The sequence below is a fragment of the Rattus norvegicus genome, chromosome 14 (genome assembly GCF_036323735.1).
Source record: "Rattus norvegicus strain BN/NHsdMcwi chromosome 14, GRCr8, whole genome shotgun sequence".
NCBI classification, from domain to species: domain Eukaryota; kingdom Metazoa; phylum Chordata; class Mammalia; order Rodentia; family Muridae; genus Rattus; species Rattus norvegicus.
Genome location: NC_086032.1, coordinates 21,095,415 through 21,118,932, shown reverse-complemented (window position 1 = coordinate 21,118,932; position 23,518 = coordinate 21,095,415). Strand labels below are relative to the sequence as shown.

The 23,518-nt window shown below is 36.3% G+C and overlaps 1 pseudogene; it reads right to left on the bottom strand.

The window, feature by feature from the left end:
* Window positions 1-1,130: 1,130 nt before the first annotated feature.
* Ugt2b17-ps1 (UDP glucuronosyltransferase family 2 member B17, pseudogene 1) lies at window positions 1,131-23,476 on the bottom strand (annotated as a pseudogene).
* Window positions 23,477-23,518: the final 42 nt, after the last annotated feature.

Sequence of the window (23,518 nt, the reverse complement as noted above, 5' to 3'; positions counted from 1 at the left end):
AGTTTTGTAAATTTTAAAATTAATTAATTAATTATTTATTTATTTATTTTACTTCCCATTTACTGTCTACCTCTGGTCCAAGCCTCTTCACAATCCTTCTCTCCTTCCCCCTTTCTCTTCTTAGCAGTCAGGAATCCCATTGGGTATTCTGTCTACCCTGGTCCATCAAGTCTCTGTGGATGTGCATTCTCACCCACTGGGGCCAGACCTTTCAGACAACTAGAACATATCCAATGGACAGGTAACATCTTTTAGGACAACCCTAGCTCCAATTGTTAGGGACCCACATGAAGAGCAAGCATCAGATCTACTACAAATGTGCAGGGAGTCCTAAAATCCAGTCTCTGTATGCTCTTTGGTTTGCGGCTCAGTCTCTGAAGGCCCCCAATGTTTCAGGTGATTTGACTCTATTAGTCTTCTGTGGAGATCATATGCCTTTCCAGTTTGCAATCCTTCTCCCTATTCTTCCATAACATTCCCCATGCTCCATCTAGTGTTTGACTGTTGGTATCTAGATCTGTCTGAGTCAGATGCTGGGTAGTCTCTCAGAGAACAACCATGCTAGTAGAGAGAGTTTGGGTAGTCTTGTCTTGTCCTGAATTTAGTGTAATTTAAGTTTTTCTTCATTTAGTTTGATGTTGGCTATTGTCTTGCTGTGTGTTAGGTTATGTAATGTGATTTGTATCCCTGATGTCTCTGATACTTTTAACATGAAGCGGGTATTGGATTTTGTTAAAAGCATTTTCAGCATCTATTGAGATAATCGTGAAATTTTTTTCTTTGAGTTTGTTTTGCAGAGTTTAGTCTTTTGAATTAAGAGCTAATGATTCTCTGAATGTCTTCATTGTCTGTTGTTGGGTGTCTCTGTTAGTTCGGTTAAGGATTTATCTATTTTCTTAAATCCTAAAGAACCAATTCGATTTTGCCAATTCTTTTTTTGGTTGTTTGTTTTCTTTGTTTCTAACTGATTGATTTCAGCCCTGAATTCCCTGAATTTCATTATTTCCTGCATCTACTCCTCATTGATGTGGTTTCTTCTTCTTCTCCTTCTCCTTCTCCTTGTTCTCAGTCTCCTTCTTCTTCTCCTCCCTCCCCCCCTCTCTCCCTCTTTTCCTTCTTCCCTCCCCCTCCTTCTTCTTCTTTTATCTTCTTCTTCTTTAGAGATTTCTGGTATACTTTGAAATTGTTGGTATGAGAAGTTTCAAATTTCTTTATGGTGGCAATTAATATTATAAACTTTCCTCCTAGCACTGCTTTCATTATATCCTATGAATTTATGTTTGTTGTGCCTTCAATTTCATAGAATTCTAGAAAATCCTTGATTTCTTTATTTCTTCTTGACCCTAAGACCACTGAGAAGAGAGTTGTTCAATTTCCAAAAGCAGGTAGGCTTTTGTTGCTTTTGCTGATTTTGAAGCCCAGCTTTATTCTATGGTGGCCTGATAAGAATCAAGATGTTTCAAATTTCATGTATCTGTTGAGGCTTGCTTTGTGACTGACTAGATGTAAAATTTTGGAGCATGATCGATAAGGTGCTGAGATGAAAATATATTCTTCTGTGTTTGGGTGAAATATTCTATAAATGTCTGTTAGGTCCATTTCCTTCATAATGCCTGCTAGGGTTTTTTCTCTATTTCGTTTTTATCAGGATGTCCTGTTAATTAATGAGAGAGGGCTATTAAAATCCCCACTATTAATGTGTGTGGCTCAATGTGCAATTTAAACTTCAGCAACATATATCTTACATATGTGAGTATTCTTCTGTTTGAGATGTAGATATTCAAAATTGAAATATCATCTTGGCAGATTTTTTGCTTTGATGAATATGAACTGTCCTTCTCTGTCTTTTTGGATTAATTTTGGTTATAAGTCCATTTTATTCGATATTAGAATGTCTATTACAGCTTGCTTCTTTGGGATTTTTGTTTTTAAAACTATTCTTCTGAGCCCATTACTCTGATGATATGTCTGTGTTTATTGTTGAAGTGTTTTTCTTTAATGCAACATCCATTCTGCTAGGTTGTGTCTTTTTATTGGGGAACTGTGCTCATTCATGTTACAAGCCCCTTCAGCTGTTTCAATTCTTTCTCTAATTCCTCCAACGAGAATCCTTTCACAGGTCATTGGTTTGCTGCTAACTTTCAAATCTGTATTTAACATTTTCTGGCTATGACTCTCAGGACACAGCTATATCTGGCTCCTGTCAGTGTGTACTTCTTAGCTTCATCAATCTTATCTAGTTTTGGTGGCTATATATATATGGGCCACATGTAACTCAGGCTCTGTATGACCATTCCTTCATCTCTGCTCTAAACTTTGCCTCCATATTCCCTCGTATGGATATTTTTGTTCCCCCTTTTAAGAAGGAGTGAGGCATCACATTTTGGTCATCACTCTGCCTAAACTTCAGGTAGTCTGTAGATTGTATGTTGGGTTATTCGAGCTTTTGGGCTAATAGCCATTTATCAGTGACTGTATACTATGTGTTTTTTTGTGATTGGGTTACCTCTCTCAGGATGATATTTTCTAGTTCAATCAATTTGCCTATGAATTTCATGGAGTCATTCTTTTTAATAGCCGAGTAGTACTCCATTGTGTAGATGGACCACATTTTCTCTATCCATTCCTCTCTTGAAGGGCATCTGAATTCTTTTCAGCTTCAGGCTATTATAAATAATGGGACTATCAACATAGTGGAGCTTCTGGTCTGGTTATATATTGGGGCACCATTGGGTTTATGCCCAGAAGTGGGATAACCTATTCTTCAGGTACTTAACCATTAAGCCTAATTTTTGATATTATTACTAATCTTCATTTTTGTTAACATTCCGATTTTAGAAAAGTTCCCCAAATTTCACAAAGAAGCATGTTGCAAGTGCATTTGATTCTACTGTTGAAAGATTATTGATGGGTATGTAAGTAGAAGGGTGACATAGAGGCCTGAGTTATCACTCCTAAATATCAGTTTGATTTAGCACAACATGTAGGAATTACAATGGTTGTAATTTCAAAGCACAAGAGCAAAATTGTGTCTTTCTTCTCATTGAAACATCCTGATTCATTGATACTTATATTACGTTCATTTACAATTTAGGATTCAACTTCATTCCTTAGAAGAATAAGAAGAGTAGAAGCTCCTCAGAGACTGGGAGGGGGTGTAAATAGAGAAGAAGGTGTGAATAGGGTAAAAGGAGGTAGCAGAATTCAAGGGATCTAATTAGGGAAATGGGAAGAGTAGAAGAGGTGGAAAATGGAGGAAATAACAACAAGAATGTATGACAAAAACAAAAAGAATGAAACTATTAATTACTTATTCCTTACATCCTATTCAAGTTCTATATACATATATAGTTTTAATGAACTTTTCTCATCTAACCTAATGTTTTCCTTCCAATACCCAAAGAATTCCTACTAAAAAACCCACACAGGACATGAAAGACTTCTTTCAGGGTATTGTCCAGGGGTGTCAAAAATACTTCTTGGCCAAGTAGTGTGGAAGGTAAAGCAGAAGGGGTGCACACTTAAGGCTACCCTGATTTATATAGCAAAGGACCATAAAGTCTACCTAGCAATTTAAAAACAAAAAGTAAAGGAGAGTATAATGTTTGTACTCAACCATGCCTAATATATGTTGGTTCATATGAGTATAATTCACATTTCTTTGACTTCCAGTAAGAAAACAATGAGCGCATATATGAATAAGCAAGTTATTGAATGAATGAATGAATGAATAAAACATATTTTAGAAAGTTATATTCACAAAGGATTGTCTATGACTTCCTCCAGTGCACTGAGAAAATCTGACTTTGACATTGCCCTGATATTCAATGATACAGCTGCTCCTTTGGCCACCATGTAGGCAATGTTATCATGTTGTTCTTCAAACATAGGAATGCCAATCATAGGGATTTCATGATAGATTGCCTCACAGAGGCCATTGGCTCCACTGTGAGTTACAAAGGCTTTGATTTTTGGATGACCTAGAAGAAGATGAATTCAGATTAACATTAATTAGCAGTTTTGGATATGAAAAGAGATATGTATACTAAGAGGAACTGAAAGGAGATGTTTCTACATAAAGATTCTTAAAATCATAAGCTCTCTAAAATATTTTTCTGACTCAGAGCAAGAAGTAACTAAATTTCTCGAGAAGTATTTTTGCAAATTTGCATGTGACTTGAGATTTGAGGTAAGAAAAACCCTTTTTCAGTTGAACATATGAAGTCCCTAGTAGATAAAAATAATGGGTGAAAAAATGGTATCCCACAGATTGGCAAAAGATTTTACCAAACCTATCTAAGAGAGAGCTAACGTGCAAAATATACGAGGAACTAAAAAGCTTGGCTCCACAGAACAAAATAACCCTATTTAAAAGTATAGTACAGAGCTAAGGAGAATTATTAACTGAGAAAGCTTGAATGGGTGAGAAGCACTTAAATAAATGTTCAAAATCCTCAGTCGTCAGGAAAATGCAAATCAAAATAACCCTGAGATTCCACCTCACACAGGTCAGAATGACTAAGATCAAAAACTCAGGTGACAGTAGTTGCTGGTGCGGACATGGAGAATGAAGGATACTCCTCCAATGCTGGTGGAACTGCCAACTGGAACAGCCACTCTGGAAGACAGTTTGGTGGTTCCTCAGAAAATATGACATAGTGCTACCTGAGGATCCAGCTGTAACACTCCTGAGCATATGCGCAAAAGATGTCTGAACATGTAAAAAGAAAACATGTTCCACTCTGTTCATAGCAGTCTTATTTAAAATAGGCAGAAGCTGAAAACAACCCAGATGTCCCTGAACAGATGAGTGCATACAGAAAATGTGGCACATTTACACAATGGCATACTACTCAGCTATTAAAAACAACGACTTCCTGAAATTTGAAGTAAAGTGGATGGAACTAGAAAATCTCATCCTGAGTGAGGTAACCCAATCACAAAGGAACACACATTGTATGTACTCACTGATTAGTGACTAGAGATAGAAAGCTCAGAAGACCCATGATACATCTCATAGATCATATGAAGTTCAAGAAGCAAAAAGACCAGGGAGTGTGGATGCTTCAGTCATATTCAAATCAGGGAAGAAAATAATCGCAGAGTGTAGAGAGTGAGAGGTATCTGGGAGAGAGAGAGGAGAGGAAGGGAAAGGTTGGATGGCATTTCAGATATGGGAGGATATGGGGGATAAGTACCAAGGGTCAGGAATTTGAAAGGGGGTGTGTAACAGTGTTGTAGGTGTAACTAGGGAAAGACACTAGAAAACCCCATGTTCCAGAGACTCGAGGTTTCTAGGACCCAAGAGGCAGTAGTTAGCTGAAGTAACCAACAAAGGGGAGAGAAAGTCTGTAGAGACCATATCCTGTAGATAATCATGGATCACATTTGAGGGATGGGGGCGACCACCCACCTCAAAAATATTAATACAGAATTCCTCCTGTGAGATAGAAAGACAGGGACAAAGAGTGGAGCAGAAACTGAGGAAAGGCCATCCAGAGACTGCTCCACCATGGGGTCCATCCCGTAAGAAGACACCAAACTCAGATACTATTGATATGCCAAGAAGCATTTGCTGACTAGAACGTGATATAGCTGTCCCCTGAAAGGCTTTTCCAGAGCCTGACCAACACAGATATGAATACTTGCAGTCAATTATCAGAGTGAGCATGTGAGCCCTATGGAGTAGTTAGGGCAATGAGTGAAGGAGCTGACGTGGTTTATATTCCCATAAGAAGAACAACAATATCAACCATCCAGACCCGCTAAAGCTCCCAGGGAATAAACCACCAACCAAAGAATACAAATGGAGAGATCCATGGCTCCAGCTGAATTTGTAGCAGAGGGAAGCATTGTGTGGCATCAATTGGAAGGAAGCCTCTTGGTTCTGTGTAGGCTTGATGACTCAGGATAGGGGAAAACTAGGCCGCTGAGTCAGGAGTGAGTGTGCAGGTGTGGGAAGCACCCACATAGAGGCATGAAAAAATGGAGGGAATAGAGGTTTTGTGGAAGGGAATCTGGGAAGGCAAATAACATTTGAAATGTAAATAAATAAAATAATCAATTTAAAAATGTGTTAAGGTTAACCTTGGTTGCTCTGAGTGAATAAAGAACCATTCTGTTGTGTAACTGAGCAAGTTATTTAACCTTAACAATCCGCATGTTGAAAGTTAGGCACTGGTAAGTTCAGTTTTATGCAAAATGATTAAAATGTAAAGTAAGAAGGAGAAACAGAAAGGAAGTGGAGTTATGATTGAATTATTTAACAAAAAATAAGGTCTGGGGCTATAACCACTTAGAAAGTTATGTGTATTCATACATATTTTATTTTAAATTTGTTGTGCAGAATTCAGAGTTGTGATATTTGTTTCCTGTTAACAAAAATGAATTAGTAAAATCCCCCTCACTTAAAAAATGAGAAAGATAGGAAGAAGAAAAGGAAGAAAGAAGTGAGTGATAAAAAGTCAAAATTCGTGTCAGACCTTGTTATCTTAAATAAATAATCCATAGAGCACATGTGATATAAAGAGTTTGAAGTCAAAAGAAATATGTACAGAAATCAGGGACCCTGTCATGATGTCACATTTGTTTTCCAGAATATTACCAAGGAGGTCATTCTGGGGGAGCCACTTGTTGATTCTGGTATTGTATCCTAATGTTGCTGGGGTTTTGCCATCAAATTTCCAAAGAACCTGTTAAATGTTAGAGAATTTTTTTGGTGCTGTCAAATTTAACATTGCAAAGACAGAGCAGGATATATTTAGGAATATAAGTGTAAAGACATAAATATGTGTATGTAACAAGTAATGGAAAACAAAGCTCCATGTGTTTGAAAAGACCAAGGGGCCATGTTTATGGGAGTGTTTGAAGGGAGGAATGGAAAGAGGAAAATGATGTAATTATAATTTCTAAAAGAGAAATAATTTTTAAATGTAGCATTTTTTTAAGTAAAGAGCAAACAGGTCTGAATACCTCCCATATGATAGATGAGAAAGTCAGAAGTAGTGAATAATGAGAATTCAGAAGACTCACACAAGAGTGTGTCAGCATATCTGTGTTACATTCATACAGGTATCCATAATCACTACTTTCCAGGAAGAGATATGTAGACAAATGAGATAGTTAATGATACAGGAAAATATTAGTACATTTCCATGGTGATATAATTCAACTGCAAAAAAATATTGGCAAATTACTAATAATTTATTTGATCTAAATGATTTGACAACTCTAATATTCCAGTCTTAATATTGTAATGAAAACACATTTTAAATACTTTAGACTTTATATTTGTTCACTTATTCTGTGTTATCTTATTGAATTTCAATTTTTTTCATTGACTGTGTATTTTTTGTTTCCCATTCAGAAATCTCTTTGCCCACAAGTACTTGGAAATAATAGCCAACATATTGGCTCATGGGAATATGGAATCATCTGACTCATCTGGAAGAACCCTTGCATATTGTATTATTGGAATGGTCCAGGAATGGAGTTGTGTGAGTAGAATTCTTATTGCTTTGAGAATACTCTGAGAAAACAGGACAAGAGTCTTGTTACCATGTTTCTTTGAAACACAAGATTTCTCTTGCTATGTGTCTGTGTCATCTTCCTATGTGTACCAGATAAGAGTTGAGTCTACATATTAGTACCCTGACTGGTCCTTGTGATTGTATACAGCTTGAAGTTCTGTGATCTTTACTCATATGACATTTCTTAAGCCTCAGAGTATGCATTGTTTGAGCTGTGAATAAAGTTGGCTATTTCATGAGATGTTACTCTGCCTCAAATGTCAGTTTTATTCTACCAAGTCTCACTGTTTCTGGAGCTGTAACAAGTGGTACTGGATGAGGACCTAAAGTTGGCTTCATAACAGGAGATTGGGCACACTCAGAGTAAGAGGTGAATTAGAATATTAGGGCAGAATACTGACAAACCTATGCTTGAAGTTGGTCATAGGGGCATTGATTCAGACTATTATCCAAATACTTTCTTTACAAAGATAAGGTTAATAATCACCAGGAAGTGATGCCCAAGTTCTTGCATGAATATAAACATGACAATGTCTTAAAATTGTTTTTTTTTTCAAAGTTCATGGCCTTGTTGGGCACCAATGGGAAAAGATACCATTGTTCCTGCCATGGCTGGTTGCACAAGTATAGTGGAATGTCAGGATGGGGAGGCAGGAAGGCGTGGGGTTGGGTTGTGGAACACTCTCATAGAAGAAGGGGGGACGATGTTATAGGGTTTTATGGACTGGAAACTGGAAAGGGGATAACATTTTAAATTTAAATAAAAAATATCCCAAACAAAGGTCAGTAGAAGATTTCCCAGTGCAGACAAAATGCAAAGGAAAAATCGCAACACTGGCAACTATGCAGGTGATCTAATCTTGAAATCTTTCCATGCTTAATGAAGATTTAGTAAAATGTATGGAAAAAATACTACATCTTAGGAAAACTAGGGCAGTTCAAGGGAAAGAAATTCATCCATCCATTCCTCTCTGACCTGATTAGCTGTCCCCAGTATTGCTTGTAAAGTTTCAATAATGTCAAAATATTTATCAGGAATTAGATACGGATAGTGTGAAAGATTTTAAAAAGGCCTGTTCTTCCTATGGTCTTATTGCTCCATATAACTATGATTATCTTTGCTTGGAGCAATGAGCCAAAATGTCTGCCCTATGCTTTTCCTGTAATTGCTAAAATGCTTCTTAGCACTTTTCAATTTCCTCACTGGTAGGTATGGCTTGAAGGCAAAACCCATTAAAACGTTCAGCACTTAGGACTGCAGGATAATCCTAGAAATATCCCAAAGAAAGTCTGACAAGGATTTGTATAAACATGTTACCAGTTGCATGATATACCTCCATCAGTGCCCTCACATTAGATATGCTGCTATGGCTACCAGCGTGAAAACTGATATGGAATCAGACTTAGTGTCTTGTAATATAGAAACATGTAAGATACCTCTACACCTTATGCCAATTTCAGAGGGAGAATCAGAGATGCTATTGAAAAATAAGTAAAGGGGGAACAAATTTAAGAGTTCTTAAAACAGTTAGTTTAGATAATTACAATAAAGATTTACAAGGATTAAGTCAACCTTCAAAGAGAGATAAAAATATTCTGGACTTTCTGAAGTTGTGTAGCAATGTAGGGACTTACAAACCTAGAGGGAATTTACCTGTTTAAGGAACGTTTATTTAACAAAAAAATGATGCTGGTAAAGTGACCACTTTAAGAATCAAAATAAGTTGCCATTATAAGAGTTCAGTGCTCAGAATCAAAGAGACCTGGCTTATGCTCTGTATGCAAAAAGGGCAAACTTTGGGATAAGGAATGGTGAAATAAATATGGGGAGTATGGCAATATATTGCTTGGCAACAAAAAAATAACACTGGCCAAGAATCAAGAAACCTTATGAGGGAACCCTAAACTATACAACATAAGGATTTAAATCTAAAGGACATAGGATTTCTGCCAGCTTCAGAGTATAGCCAATCTATTATTTTATTACAAACTACTTCTCAAACAAGTGCTACTCTTAATAATCTTTTGTTACACGGGGTATTATTAATCTTTTGTGAAGACACTTTCTATACCAATCTAATGCAGAGTCCTGTATTTTTACTGCTAATGCTACCTACTGTTCACAATCTCAATTGCTAAGTAAAAAGTTGGGATACCAAAAGGGTTAAGGGCAATAAAGGTTATGGAACCACTGTTCCCATAATAACCATCATAAGCATGGATTGGCTTTTGCATAATGGCTAAACACTACATAAAATTCAGTTAATAAGTCTGTAATCTCAAATTTCTAAATGAAAAGTTATAGGCTCCTCACAGTAGTCAGACAACAGTTGGAGAATGGCAACAGAAATCTGTCCTTTTCTCATTGATATTTTCATGTTTTACAATTTACATATATGTTAAATGGATGCTTAGTTGACTTGTGAAATCTTAATGCCACCACGTGGTCAACTTGATCTATGCAGCCTGGATTATCTACAGTGACATCTATTACTAAAGTTTTGTCTTCAACTGTTATGAATTTGAAAAACTGCTTTTACACTATACCTTTTCATGTTAATAATGAGGTATATTTAGTATTTTCTGTTTCTTCACTCAACCCTAAAGAACACCAGCTTTAATATCAATGTGCTGTATTACCTACAGCATGGCAAAATGTACTATGATGACCCAATTCCATGCTGTAATGGTTTTAGAGCCTGTGAGGCAGGCCTTTCCTTAGGGTTATAATATTCATTATATGGATGATATTCTAATAGTCACCTCCAAACCAAAAGAGCTACAATGTGTATATGGCATGATTCAGAATGTGCTACATAAATATGGACTGATTATTACTCTTGGAAAGGTACAAAGGTCAGAAATTGTAATATCTGGGGCAACTAGTAATGAGAATGATTGTTAGTAACCATGAAAAGAACAATTTAAAAAACTCAACAACTTTCAAAATTATTAGGGAATATTTATCGCCTACATACTATATTTGAGAATACTTAATTTTGGACTAAACTTTCTATTTAACTCTAAGTGATAGCATTAGAAAATCCATGATTTCATTTTAAGAGTGAAAAGTATAGCAGGTATTTGAATCAAAACTAAAAAAGGCATTTATTTACATCATAGATTCTTCACTGCCTTTACACCTATTTTTTTCCACTAAATTGTCTCCTATATGTATTAAACAACAAGGTGAATAAGCCTTTGGTATGGATCCATTTACATTTTAAGGGCCATAAAATATTATTTGCCTTTCTTCTCTTTCTGAAGTAGTATATCAGGGGAGGAATACCATATCCCACTTAGAAAAGTTAGACAAATTGTACAAGAATATCCGACTTGTTACCCCTTATGACTCTGAGTCTTAAAGCTAGAGTTGACACAAAAGATAAAAACTATTAGTGAATTAGAGAAAGTAGATGCAATTCACTATGCTTTTCTTTCTTGGATGCTGTACCTGCATGTGTGCATTGATATACATTGTAAATTCCTTTTGGTTCTACCTCTATACTCAGAGAATGCTTTTGCAATGTATTTTTTTCTTATCCAAACTTTTGAAGACAAGGGAGTGGCTGCTTTAATAAAAACTGACAGTTGACTAGGCTGTAGTAGAAAAAAAATTAAAACTTCTGTAAATGATGGAATATCAATCATATTTTCAGACTTCTTTATCATCGTCATGGCCATGGCATAAATGACATAACATAGATTGTTAAAATAACAATTATTGAAAAAAAATCATCATGGGAGACACCAAGGGATATCCTTGAACTTTCCTTATATACTCTCATTTTAAATTTACCTGAAGGTGATTAATGTTCAGGAACTCAAAACTATTTCTCTATAGAATATTCTGAACTTCCTTTAGACAAGCCTAGGTGATTTCAACTATTTGAACCTTGGAAGACCGGTTGTCTCAAGATTTGGAAAAGGATATGTATCTGCCATTGCAGATGTTTCCAATGAAACAATTTGGATTCTTCTCAGGCTGCTCAAGCCCTGAGACATGAAGGACAAAGGTAGCAGGTGAGAATATTGTGGCAGTTATGATGAAGATAGAAATCCTCCAGCTAAAAGGTAAAAAGATTCATTGACTCTATCACCAGAAGTGAAGTCTGTCTACTTTGGGCCAAGTAAAGACCCTATACACAAAGGAAGACATTAACTGTTGCCATTTTTCATCACCTGAGAATTTCTGTGATGCCATTTGTTTATTCCCATGAATCTGTGGATACTTATGCATCCAAAGACAATTAAATTTGAATGCATATTAAATCAAAATCACTCTGGATATTCTGTGCTTAAAAAAGTTAAAAAGGAAGAGAGGTGAGAAAAGGGTTTGAGCAAAGAGGAGATTTTTGAGTGCTTGTGAAAACACTCAATGAAAATGGGACAAGGGTCTTTGACCACAGTTTCTGCAAACCCAGAAGTTACTTAGGAGTGTGTCTGCTTCAGGTTAGCCACTTTGACTTCCCACTGTCCTCCAGGCAGTGTTTAAGCTGTCCTTCATATTCATTTTGACAAAACAATAGTTTTGTCACACATAGCTTATTTTATGATTGAGCGCAGCTGGAACTCATGTTCTATGGACTCATGACCTTTTGTGACCTTCAGAGTGTTGGTCTCTGAATAAAGTTGGCTACTGCCTACACTTCCACCTTCCAATGGAATGGTTACAGGGTAGGATTCAAACACATATATTAAACCTGCTGTATCAACTTCAACCAAGGAGACACACATCCCTTTGTTGAGCAGTTGCTGTGGACCAATAGTTTAGAAATTGTTGGCATCATCTGCACACTGGACTTACACCTGATGTCCAAATAATGACTAGGACCACACAGTTAGATTGATATTGCTCTTTTCATTTCTTTAGGAGTTTCATATAACGCTCTTTTTTTCTTATTCATCCCTCCTTACCCCAGTCTTCCCTAAAGCACTCCTTTCAGTTCTTAAAAACAATTTATCTTCCTACCTTAGGAGTCTGAGGAATGGGGATTTCCTGCTGTTGAAGCTACTAACCTGAGCTGCAGTGTGAAATTGTGTCAAGTCACAGTCTCTGGGAAGCAGCTCCACAAGGGTTTGTATTAAATACTCCAATAAATTGCCATGGCATTGTGACAGCCCAATGTATTAATTTGACCTGTGCAGTATTAACTGTGTGTGCTTTTATCATCAAAATCAAAATTAAAGCCAAACAACAAAACGTATGGATCCATTTGTCCTCTCCAAATATTCTTGCATGTATGGTCTTCCACTATGGAAGGGTTGACTTAGATGTGGCTTGTGTTTTTGGTTGCACGGATTTTGTTCATGTTGGATTTGATTCACATGCACAGAAATTAAAAATGGATGCAACTATTGTCATTTCATGAGAAATCAAGAATTTTCAATGTCTACCTACACCCTTCACAGGCATCATAATGCCAGCATTTCAGAATGTACCCACAGAAATCACAAGTGATTTGAATTCAAGTGTCTTGAATAAGGCACTTGTAGTCAAAAATATCTTCTGTATTGTAATATCTCTTGTCTGTTTTTGTTTGTAATTTGGCTAGGTAAATTATTAGCTAGAGTTTAATTAAATGATATCTATACTGTGGTATGTACATACGCGACAGTTAATGCATAATTCCTCCTATGACAAATAAAATGTTTTTGCTCTTTATTAAATAATCATAACTGTGTTAATCATATATTATGCAATAATTTTTTGATATTGAGTATTAATGATATTATTTTCTTAATTTCTCCCAATTCCCTGCCTTTGTTTTAGCTAACAAAGGCCATGATAATATCAGATGTTCTACTCTATTAACTTTAACATATTATTTTTGAGACCATTGACCATTCACAATGACCATGAATCTCACTATTTTAACAGGTTAGTATACTCAGTTTTAACCTGTTTCTGCAGCTCAGTACTAAAGTCATACATGCTGAGCCAAAATACTTAACTCTATGCAAGCACTGGGATTCAATCTCATGTTCTTATGGTTGCTTGGTAAAGAATGTACCCAATGGCTATATACTCCAATATCCTACATGCCTTAATTCACTGGTATGTTTTTTCAAGTCTGTCATACATGTTCCTGGGTTTATTGAGCTCTTAATTAGCAGGATTTTTAATTCCACTTCCCTCATATCTCTATTATTGGGAGAAGAATGTAATGAAAAATGTAGAACATTTCATCAGAAATGATATGAAATGAAGAAAAACAAAAACAATGTATTTACCTTAGGCAAGGGTTTAGCAGGTTTGCAGTGGAGTCCTCCAACATAGTCAACATTTGGTAATATTGGGTGGGAAACTCCAAATCCCAGTAGGGTCCTAATGAGCCACATTTCTGCTTTACCCATTGTTTCAGCTAATGTGGTGGGCCTTCCTAGATAGGGAAAATGAGCAAGTGAGACAGAGAAAACTTGACAGGGCTACCTGCTGAGTATGCAATATAGTTCCTCAAAATGTCAAAAGGATTTGTGTTTTGTGTAGAATATGTGCATGTAAAATGTAATATTTTAATATATAACATAACTTACATCAATAATGTTTTATGAATCATATAAATACATTGTTATTTGTGTTTATTTGTAAAGAAATCTGTATGACTTATTTTATAATTCTCATTATTTTAAAACCATCAATACTTAAAGAAATATTCCTCTAGGCCACTATATGGGTAAGCACTCAGGTTTTTCTCTCCAAACCTTCAAAAAAAAACCTATGTAAATATCAACACTCCATGTCCAAAACTCTCATCTTGCAGTACACTCTAGCCAGTGTTTTCACTATCCTCATAATTTGTAGTTAGTCTTCATTTCTTATAGGGAATTGTAAAGTTTGAAAATGGCTAAATTTGTGGCTAAAGCTTCTAGTCTTGTTTAATATTAAGATATTTAATAGTATTTATACTATAAAAGAATCAATATGTTCAGAATTATGAGAATAGAAATTTTGGACTAGTTTAGCTGTGGTATATTTTTTAAGAAAAATAAAGAGCATGACTTCAAAAAGTTCAGCACGGGTGTCCATGCTTATGTTGAATTTAGGCATTTGCTATCGATATTAGGAAAGGACCAAATAAAGAAATGTGGGGCTGGTAGAAACAATCGCTTCCAAGATTAGGGGGATTTTTAAAAATGAAAAAAAAGAAAATATTTTATGATATATCTTTTCATTTATTTGTACGGATATCTGCATGAGCATATGTTAAGTTTATGCCAGTACCCATGGATACCATAAAAAGGACAGCACTGGTCTTGAAGATGAAATTACATGCAGTTTTGAGCCACTGGGCATGAGTGTTACTGGGAAGAGAGCTCAGGTACTAAACTGTACAGAAACAATTTCAATTCTTTGGCCATGTTTTCAGACCCTACAATTTCATTTTTTTCTTTTGAAAATGACATGAGGAATTTTTTTCTTCCGTCTTTATTAAATTTGGTATTTCTTGTTTACATGTCAATTGTTATTCCCTTTCCCGGTTTCTGGGCCAACATCTCCCTAACCTGTCCTTCTCCCCTTCTATATGGGTGTTCCCCTGCCCATCCTCCCACCAATACCACCCTTCCCGCAACAATCACGTTCACTGGGAGTTGAGTCTTGGCAGGAACGAGGGCTTCACCTTCCACTGGTGCTCTTACTATGCTATTCATTGCTACCTATGCAGTTGGAGCACAGGGTCAGTCCATGGGTAGTGGCTTAGTCCCTGGAAGCTCTAGTTGGTTGGCATTGTTGTTAATATGGGATTTCAAGCCCCTTAAATATCTTTCAGTCCTTTCTCAGATTCCTTCACTGGGGGTCCCATTTCAGTTCAGTGGTTTGCTGCTGGCATTCGCCTCTGTATTTGCCTTATTCTGGATTCAGGAGAAAGCTACATCCGGTTCCTCTCAGCCAGCACTTCTTTGCTTCATCCATCTTATCTAGTTTGGTGGCTGGATATGTATAGGCCACATATGCAGCAGGATCTGAATGGATGTTCCTTCAGTCTCTGTTCTAAACTTTGCCTCCCTTTTCCCTGCCAAGGGTATTCTTGTTCCCCTTTTAAAGAAGGAATGAAGCATTCACATTTTGGTCCTCCTTCTTGAGTTTCATGTGTTCTGTGCATCTAGGATAATTCGAGCATTTGGGCTAATAGCCACTTATCAATGAGTGCATACATACCATGTGTGTTTTTCTGTGATTGGGTTAGCTCACTGAAGATGATAATTTCCAGGTCCATCCATTTGTCTATGAATTTCATAAAGTCATTGTTTTTGATAGCTGAGTAGTATTTCATTGTGTAGATGTACCACATTTTCTGTATCCATTCCTCTGTTGAAGGACATTTCGGTTCTTTCCAGTTTCTGGCTGTTATAAATAAGGATGCTATGAACATAGTGGAGCACGTGTCCTTTTTATATGTTGGGGCATCTTTTTGGGTATATGCCCAGGAGAGGTATAGCTGGGTCCTCAGGTAGTTCAGTGTCCCATTTTCTGAGGAACCTCCAGACTGATTTCCAGAATGGTTGTATCAGTCTGCAATCCCACCAACAGTGGAGGAGTGTTCCTCTTTCTCCACCTCCTCACCAGCATCTGCTGTAACCTGAGTTTTTTATTTTAGCCATTCTGACTGATGTGATGTCGAATCTCAGGGTTGTTTTGCTTTGCATTTCTCTTATGAGTAAAGATGTTGAACATTTCTTTAGGTGTTTCTCAGCCATTGGAAATTCCTCAGCTGTGAATTCTTTGTTTAGCTCTGAACCCCATTTTTAAAGGGGTTATTTGTCTCCCTGCAGTCTAACTTTATGAGTTCTTTGTGTATTTTGGATATGAGCCATCTATGAGTTGTAGGATTGGTAAAGAACTTTTCCCAATCTGTTGGTTGCTGTTTATCCTAACCAGAGTGTCCTTTGCCTTATAGAAGCTTTGCAGTTTTATGAGATCCCATTTGTCGATTCTTAATTTTAAAGCATAAGCCATTGGTGTTTTGTTCAGGAAATTTTCTCCAGTGCCCATGTGTTCCAGATTCTTCCCCACTTTATCTTCTATTAGTTTGAGTGTATCTGGTTTGATGTGGAGGTCGTTGATTCACTTGGACTTAAGCTTTGTGCAGGGAGATGAGAATGGTTCGATCTGCATTCTTCTACATGCTGACCTCCAGTTGAACCAGCACCATTTGCTGAAAATGCTATCTTTTTTTTCCATTGGATTGTTTTGGCTCCTTTGTCAAAAATCAAGTGAGCATAGGTGTGTGGGTTCATTTCTGGGTCTTCAATTCTATTCCATTGGTCTATCTGTCTGTCTCTGTACCAATACCATACAATTTTTATCACTATTGCTCTGTAATACTGCTTGAGTTCAGGGATAGTGATTCCCCTGGAAATATTTTTATTGTTGAGGATAGTTTTAGGTCTCCTGGGTTTTTTGTTATTCCAGAATAATTTGCAAATTGTTCTGTCTAACTCTATGAAGAATTGGTTTGGAATTTTGATGGGGATTGCATTGAATGTGTAGATCACTTTTGGTAACATGGCCATTTTTACTATATTAATCCTGCCAATCCATGAGCATGGGAGATCTTTCCATCTCCTGACATGTTCTTCGATTTATTTCTTGAGAGGCTTGAAGTTCTTATCATACAGATCTTTCACTTGCTTTGTTAAAGTCATACTGAGATATTTCATATTATTTGGGACTATTATGAAGGGTGTCGTTCCCTGATTTCTTTCTTGGCTTGTTTCTCTTTTGTGTAGAGGAAGGCTACTGATTTATTTGTGTTAATTTTATACCCAGCCACTTTGCTGAAGTTGTTTATCAGGTTTAGCAGTTCTCTGGTGGAACTTTTGGGATCACTTATGTATACAATCATATTGTCTGCAAATAGTGACATTTTGACTTCTTCCTTTCCAATCTGTTTCCCTTTGATCTCCTTTTGTTATTTTCTTGCTCTGGCTAGGACTTCTAGAACTATATTCAATAAGTAGGGAGAGAGTTCGTAGCCTTGTCTAGTCCCTGATTTTAGTGGAATTGCTTCAAGTTTCTCTCCATTTAGTTTAATATTAGCTAATGGTTTGCTGTACAAGTCTTTTACTATCTTTAGGTATGGGCCTTGAATTTCTGTTCTTTCCAGGACTTTTATCATGAAGGGGTGTTGAATTTTGTCTAATGCTTTCTTAGCATCTAATGAAATGATCATGTGGTTTTTATCTTTCGGTTTGTTTATATAGTGGATTACGTTGATGGTTTTTTTGTATATTAAACCATCATTGCATCCCTGGAATGAAGCCTACTTGATCATGATGGATGATTGTTTTGATGTGCTCTTGGATTCAGTTTGCAAGCATTTTATTGAGTATTTTTGCAGGAATATTCATAAGGGAAATTTGTCTGAATTTCTCTTTTTTTGTTAGGTCTTTGTGTGGTTTAGGTATAAGAGTAATTGTGGCTTCATAGAAAGAAATTGGTAGCACTCTGTTTCAATTTTGTGGAACAGTTTGTATAGTATTGGTATGAGGTGTTCTATGAAGGTCTGATAGAATTCTGCATTGAATAAAAGGAATCAGAATAACAAACTGGATACAGAATGAGGACCCAAGATTTTGCTGCCTACATGAAACACACCTCAGAGACAAAGAAAGACACTACCTCAGAATAAAAGGCTGGAAAACAACTTTCCAAGCAAATGATCTGAAGAAGGAATCTGGAGTATCCATTCTAATATCTAATAAATTTCATTTTCAACCAGAAGTCATCAAAAAAGATAAGGAAGAACACTTCATATTCATCAAAGGAAAAATCCACCAAGATGAACTCTCAATCCTAAATATCTGTGCTCCAAATACAAGGGCACCTACATACATAAAAGGAACCTTACTAAAGCTCAACGCACACATTGCACCTCACACAATAATAGTAGGAGATTTCAACACCCCACTCTCATCAATGGACTGATCGTGAAATCAGAATTTAGATAGTGACAGAGATAGACTAAGAAAAGTCATGAACCAAATGGACTTAACAGATATGTATAGAACATTCTATCCTAAAACAAAAGGATATACCTTCTTCTCACCACCTCAATTTCATTTTAAATGAAGACACTGACCTAGGCAAGAGAAAATAATTGCTTCAATGTTATGTATACATATCGATACTATAAAATATGTCATTCTTGAATCTTCGTCAACCAAGATTTAGTAAAAACTTAGAAACTTATTAAAATAGAGGAAAAGTTTCAGTGGATGAGTAAAGAATCACCATGAGACCGCTATTTTCATCTCTATGCAATTATATAGCTAACCAAAATGTCTTGAATCAGAACTACTACCTTCTTCTGTTTGATGAATTATATGAGATTTTACAAGACATTGTGAATTTGATAGCTGATACCATTATTCATTTGGTAACTTATAAAAGACTACTTATTTTTAATTCATGGACATAAGGCTTTACACACATGTGAAACTTAGGTTTTCGAGCAACAGAGAAGAAATGTAACTCACCCAAAATCTCACTGTAAAACAGATTCCAATTCTTCTCATTACATGTCTGGAACCAAAAGTCAAAATAGCGCATACATATCATATTTTTTACCCTGTCTATTAATGTCAGTTGGCCAGCCAGTCCTGACAAAATAATAGGTGCATAAAATGGAGGGAGTATAAATTTTCCACAGTACTTTTCAATTTTGTAGCCTGGAGAGAAGCTTAAAGGAATGTGGAACACTTCGGCTATCAGCTCCCCACAGGCAGCCACAGGATCTGACAAAAGAACATCAAACTTGGATTCCTGTAGTTTTGCATGAGCTGCTTGTTTGAAACGACGTCTTTACAAAGACATAGATAATAATAGGAAAATTCATCAACCATATTTTGAAGCATAGGAGAATATGACAAACATGTATCTCTTGGCAACTCATAAGTCCACACATCCACAAGCTTTATGAAATAATTTTGCAGCTCATCTTTACTGACAGATATAGGAAAAGTTTCAAACTTAAGGTCCGGCGATTTTTTCAGATCAAGAACATAGTAAGCCGAAGGTTTCAGAACAGTGACTTCATGGCCCCTCTGTACAAGTTCATCCAGTATTGTTTTTATATTCATCCGTGGCTGAATTCCATCGGCTACCCCAACACCTTCCCACAGTTCCCAGATTGGAAACAGCAACTTATCTGTAGCAGGAGCAGAGCAGAAATCCACAACCCAGGCATCTTGAACATCAAATTCCTTCTGTTCACAATGTGTTCCCTTCTGTCACTGCTTGACCTTTTATCCAAAAAGCTTTACACCAGAGGTTAAAATATAACTTGCATTGCTCAAAGTTGATAAACCACTGGAGTCTTCCATAACGGGCCAAAGTATGAAGGTATATGTTGAGATTCCACAATTGATATGACGGCTAGAATTTTCTAGCCACTGAAAAACTGTTGCACAAACAAATCCCATTAGTGTGCATAAAACCTGCCCAAGATTACAGATTGTAATTCTAGAATGAATAAGGGACACATGAATTCCCATCCCTACCTGAGGAGTTAGTAGAAGGCGAGGGCAGCTATGGATGAAGTCAGGAGCTTCAGAATGAGAAGGCTAGCCATGCTTCAGGACATGGCTTTATCCTGTTGTGGTAAATAGTTATTGGGGGATGTCTCCTTATCCTTGACAATTCAGTTCCCAAATAAATGATACAAAACCTTTATAATTAAAGTTAACCTTAACAGCACTAGAGCTGGGCAGATATCAATGTTCTATGCTCTTTTTCTACATCTCTGTCAATAACCCTGAATTATAACTTGGAGTTTCCATTTGGGCTGCTTTTATTCCAACTGGACAGCATTCATGATCATTTCCTTATGGATCAACTACCCCTAAGCATCCTCTCCTCATGGTCTCTGCTTCTGACATAAGCCCTTGAACCAAACCTATGCCTAACCCTCTTTTGCCCAACTGTATGCATTTTATTGATGAATCGGTGATAACATGGGGGCAAAGATATATAGCATCACATGGTGTATGTGAGGAACTCCTTGTGCCTGAGGGCAACCAGATGTTGGTGTGTAATATTTAGCATTGTAAACAAAGGAACATACTAAAGCTTAACATTATAACTAGACACATGCTGGCAAGACAAATTGGACTCAATTTGTTTAAAAATACATATCAAATTGGGACTGAAAAGTGGTGGTGTATAGTGGAAAAAATGGAGGGTAAGGCAGAGCTAGAGCTAGTGATTCAATCAAAATATGTCATATGAATATTCTCAACCTAAAATAATTCTCAACCTAAAATAATTGTCTTTTAAAAGGAAACAGATCATAAGGCAGCTACTGTCATGCCTCTGCTGACAGATAAGAATAAAACAAATCTTAACCTGCCATTTCAAAGTATGCAAGGACTTCAAGCAGCTTTTTGTCATATCCTGGATGGGAGAAGATGTCTTCCAGAGTCTGTGAGGTTGGTTTAGTGAGATTCACAGCTAGCACACTACTGCATTTGAACAGAGTAAAAATACCCAATACATACCTTTTTCCTCTATTACATGATCTTCCTGCATAGATCAGGATATGACTTGTAAATTGATTGATAAACTTGCCCATGGCTCCTGTATGTTAGATCACTTTACCCTAAAATACATTTATCTAACCATATGTACATTCCAAAAATTAAGCAGCACATAGGAAACTACTCTATGTGTTTTACTTAATAGAATCACTTGTACGGTAACTTAATGAATATACCCTCTCCTGCTACCATTATATCATCCATTGGATACTTTTTAAATGTTCATAATTTTAAGAGTCTTACCTGTTATTTCTCATCTTCTGGCAAAATGACAAATTATCTTTGGAAATTCCTGCATAGACAGAGCCTAATTATTATCTCTATATTTCTCTAGGTATTTCTTAATCAATTAAAGTGAATAATTAAAATTATTACCCTTTTTACATATAAAACCAATACAGTTGACCTGTCCTATGGACAAATCATGACACAGTGATACAAACTTTATAAAATAAGTGGACAGCATTTGGGTCTAAAAAACTGTCTTCCAACCAACTTCTACAAGTAAAATTGATGTATTTCCTTGAATGATTTTAAAATTTGGAAATGTTAGGCCATTTTGTTTTACTAGAAAATACTGTTAAGCAATTTGACAAAATTAGAAATGAGGTACACAAAATGAATGGCATATCTCCAGATATGGATCTTAGTATAAAGAGTCAAATATACACATGGTAACAATTACTCAGTCAACAATATGAACTTTGAGTAGCAAGTGTTCTGGAGATGTTCATTTGTGAAATTAAAAATAGATTTTTTTCATAAAATGTATCCTAATAATAGTTTCCCCTCCATTTACTCCTCCCACATTTCTCTCCTTCTCTCCCCTCTTTATCTGCTCCCTCACTGTTTCTCATTTGTAAAACAGCAAGCTTTTAAGAGATAACAATTAAACATGACAAAGTAAAGTATAAGTTGAAGTAAATTATCATATTGACTTGGACACAGCAACCCCACAAGAGGAAAAGCAACCCAAGAGCTGGCAGAGGAAATATAGACTAACTTGTTTTCCCAGTCAGGACTCCCACAAAACTAAGTGAGTAATCTATGCTATATATGCAAGAGGACCTGTTGTGGATCTATCTAGTACCTGTGGTTGCTTCTTCAGTCTCTGTGAGCTCCTATTCCCCTTGCTTATTGATTCAGTGGGACTTATTTTTCTGGTATCATCCAAACACTCTGACTCTTCCTACTAGGAGAAAATCAGTTAGAAGAGTATCTGACCTTGAATGTAAGTTCTATGAAACAACTAAGGCAGTCATGCCAATAGAAAAACCAAGGCAAATGACTTCAAATAGCCTCAAAGACACTTTAAACAATTAGACATTGAGGTTTGAGGTATTTTAAGGAGTTAAGAGATCCCCTCCTGACACACACACACACACACACACACACAGAGAGAGAGAGAGAGAGAGAGAGAGAGAGAGAGAGAGAGAGAGAGAGAGAGAGAGAGAGAGAAATTGTTTAAGAAAATCATTGGAAAATGTATTTCCATTTTAGGAAAGTTTGGGACATCCAATTGCAAGATCATCAAAGAATTCCTACTGAATTTGCCCAAATGGCACTATCTGGTGAATATTTTCATCAAATTGTCAAAGTCTTATACAAACAAAAATGTAAAATATCAGCAGGAAAATATCATTTGCAATCATTATATAATTAGTATTAGAGAAGCATCCAGCTTCCCAGTTGATGCCCTATGAGTCAGAAGACAATTAGGTAGTACATTCAGAAGCAACAGAGAAGAGGCTGAAACAATATATGCCACAAAATTATCTCTCAGGCGTTAAGGAAATGGCAAGTCTGTGAGAAAGAAGAGAACATGAATTTATTAGTATTAGGCCAATTGTCTAAGACATGGCCAAGAGAGTCTTGTATTAGTAGGAAAAAATCATGATATCATAATCATATAAATATGTGAGAGAAAAAAGTCAGGTGGAACTAATAGAGAACCAAGAGTGGAAAACAATTATAACTTACATTTTATATGCTGAAATTACTAAAATGAATGATAAGTACAAAAAACATAAACTAGCATATACAGACAATAAAGATGATATGTATGTATGCTTAGTTATGCAAAACCTGCTTTTGGATGGCTTTTCCCTAATAGGGCTGCCTTGTCTAGCCTAGGAGTTGTGACTAGTCTAATTCAATTTAGTAGGCCAAAGGGGCTTGTATCCAAGGGAGACCTCCCCTTCCTGAGGTGAAACAGAGAGGATATAGGAAAGGTATGATGAGGAAGGGACTGAGAGCACAGGAGGGAGTGGAAGCTGTGCTCAGGATGTAAAGAAAATTATCTAATTAATTAATAAAAAAGAAATTCACTTCAAAAGTAACAACATATGACCTGGAAACAAAATTTAAACAATAAGTATTATGCAAATGGAAGCAAACTGAATTCTGCATTTACATCAAAATAGAATTCAGTTGAAAACATTTCAAAATTG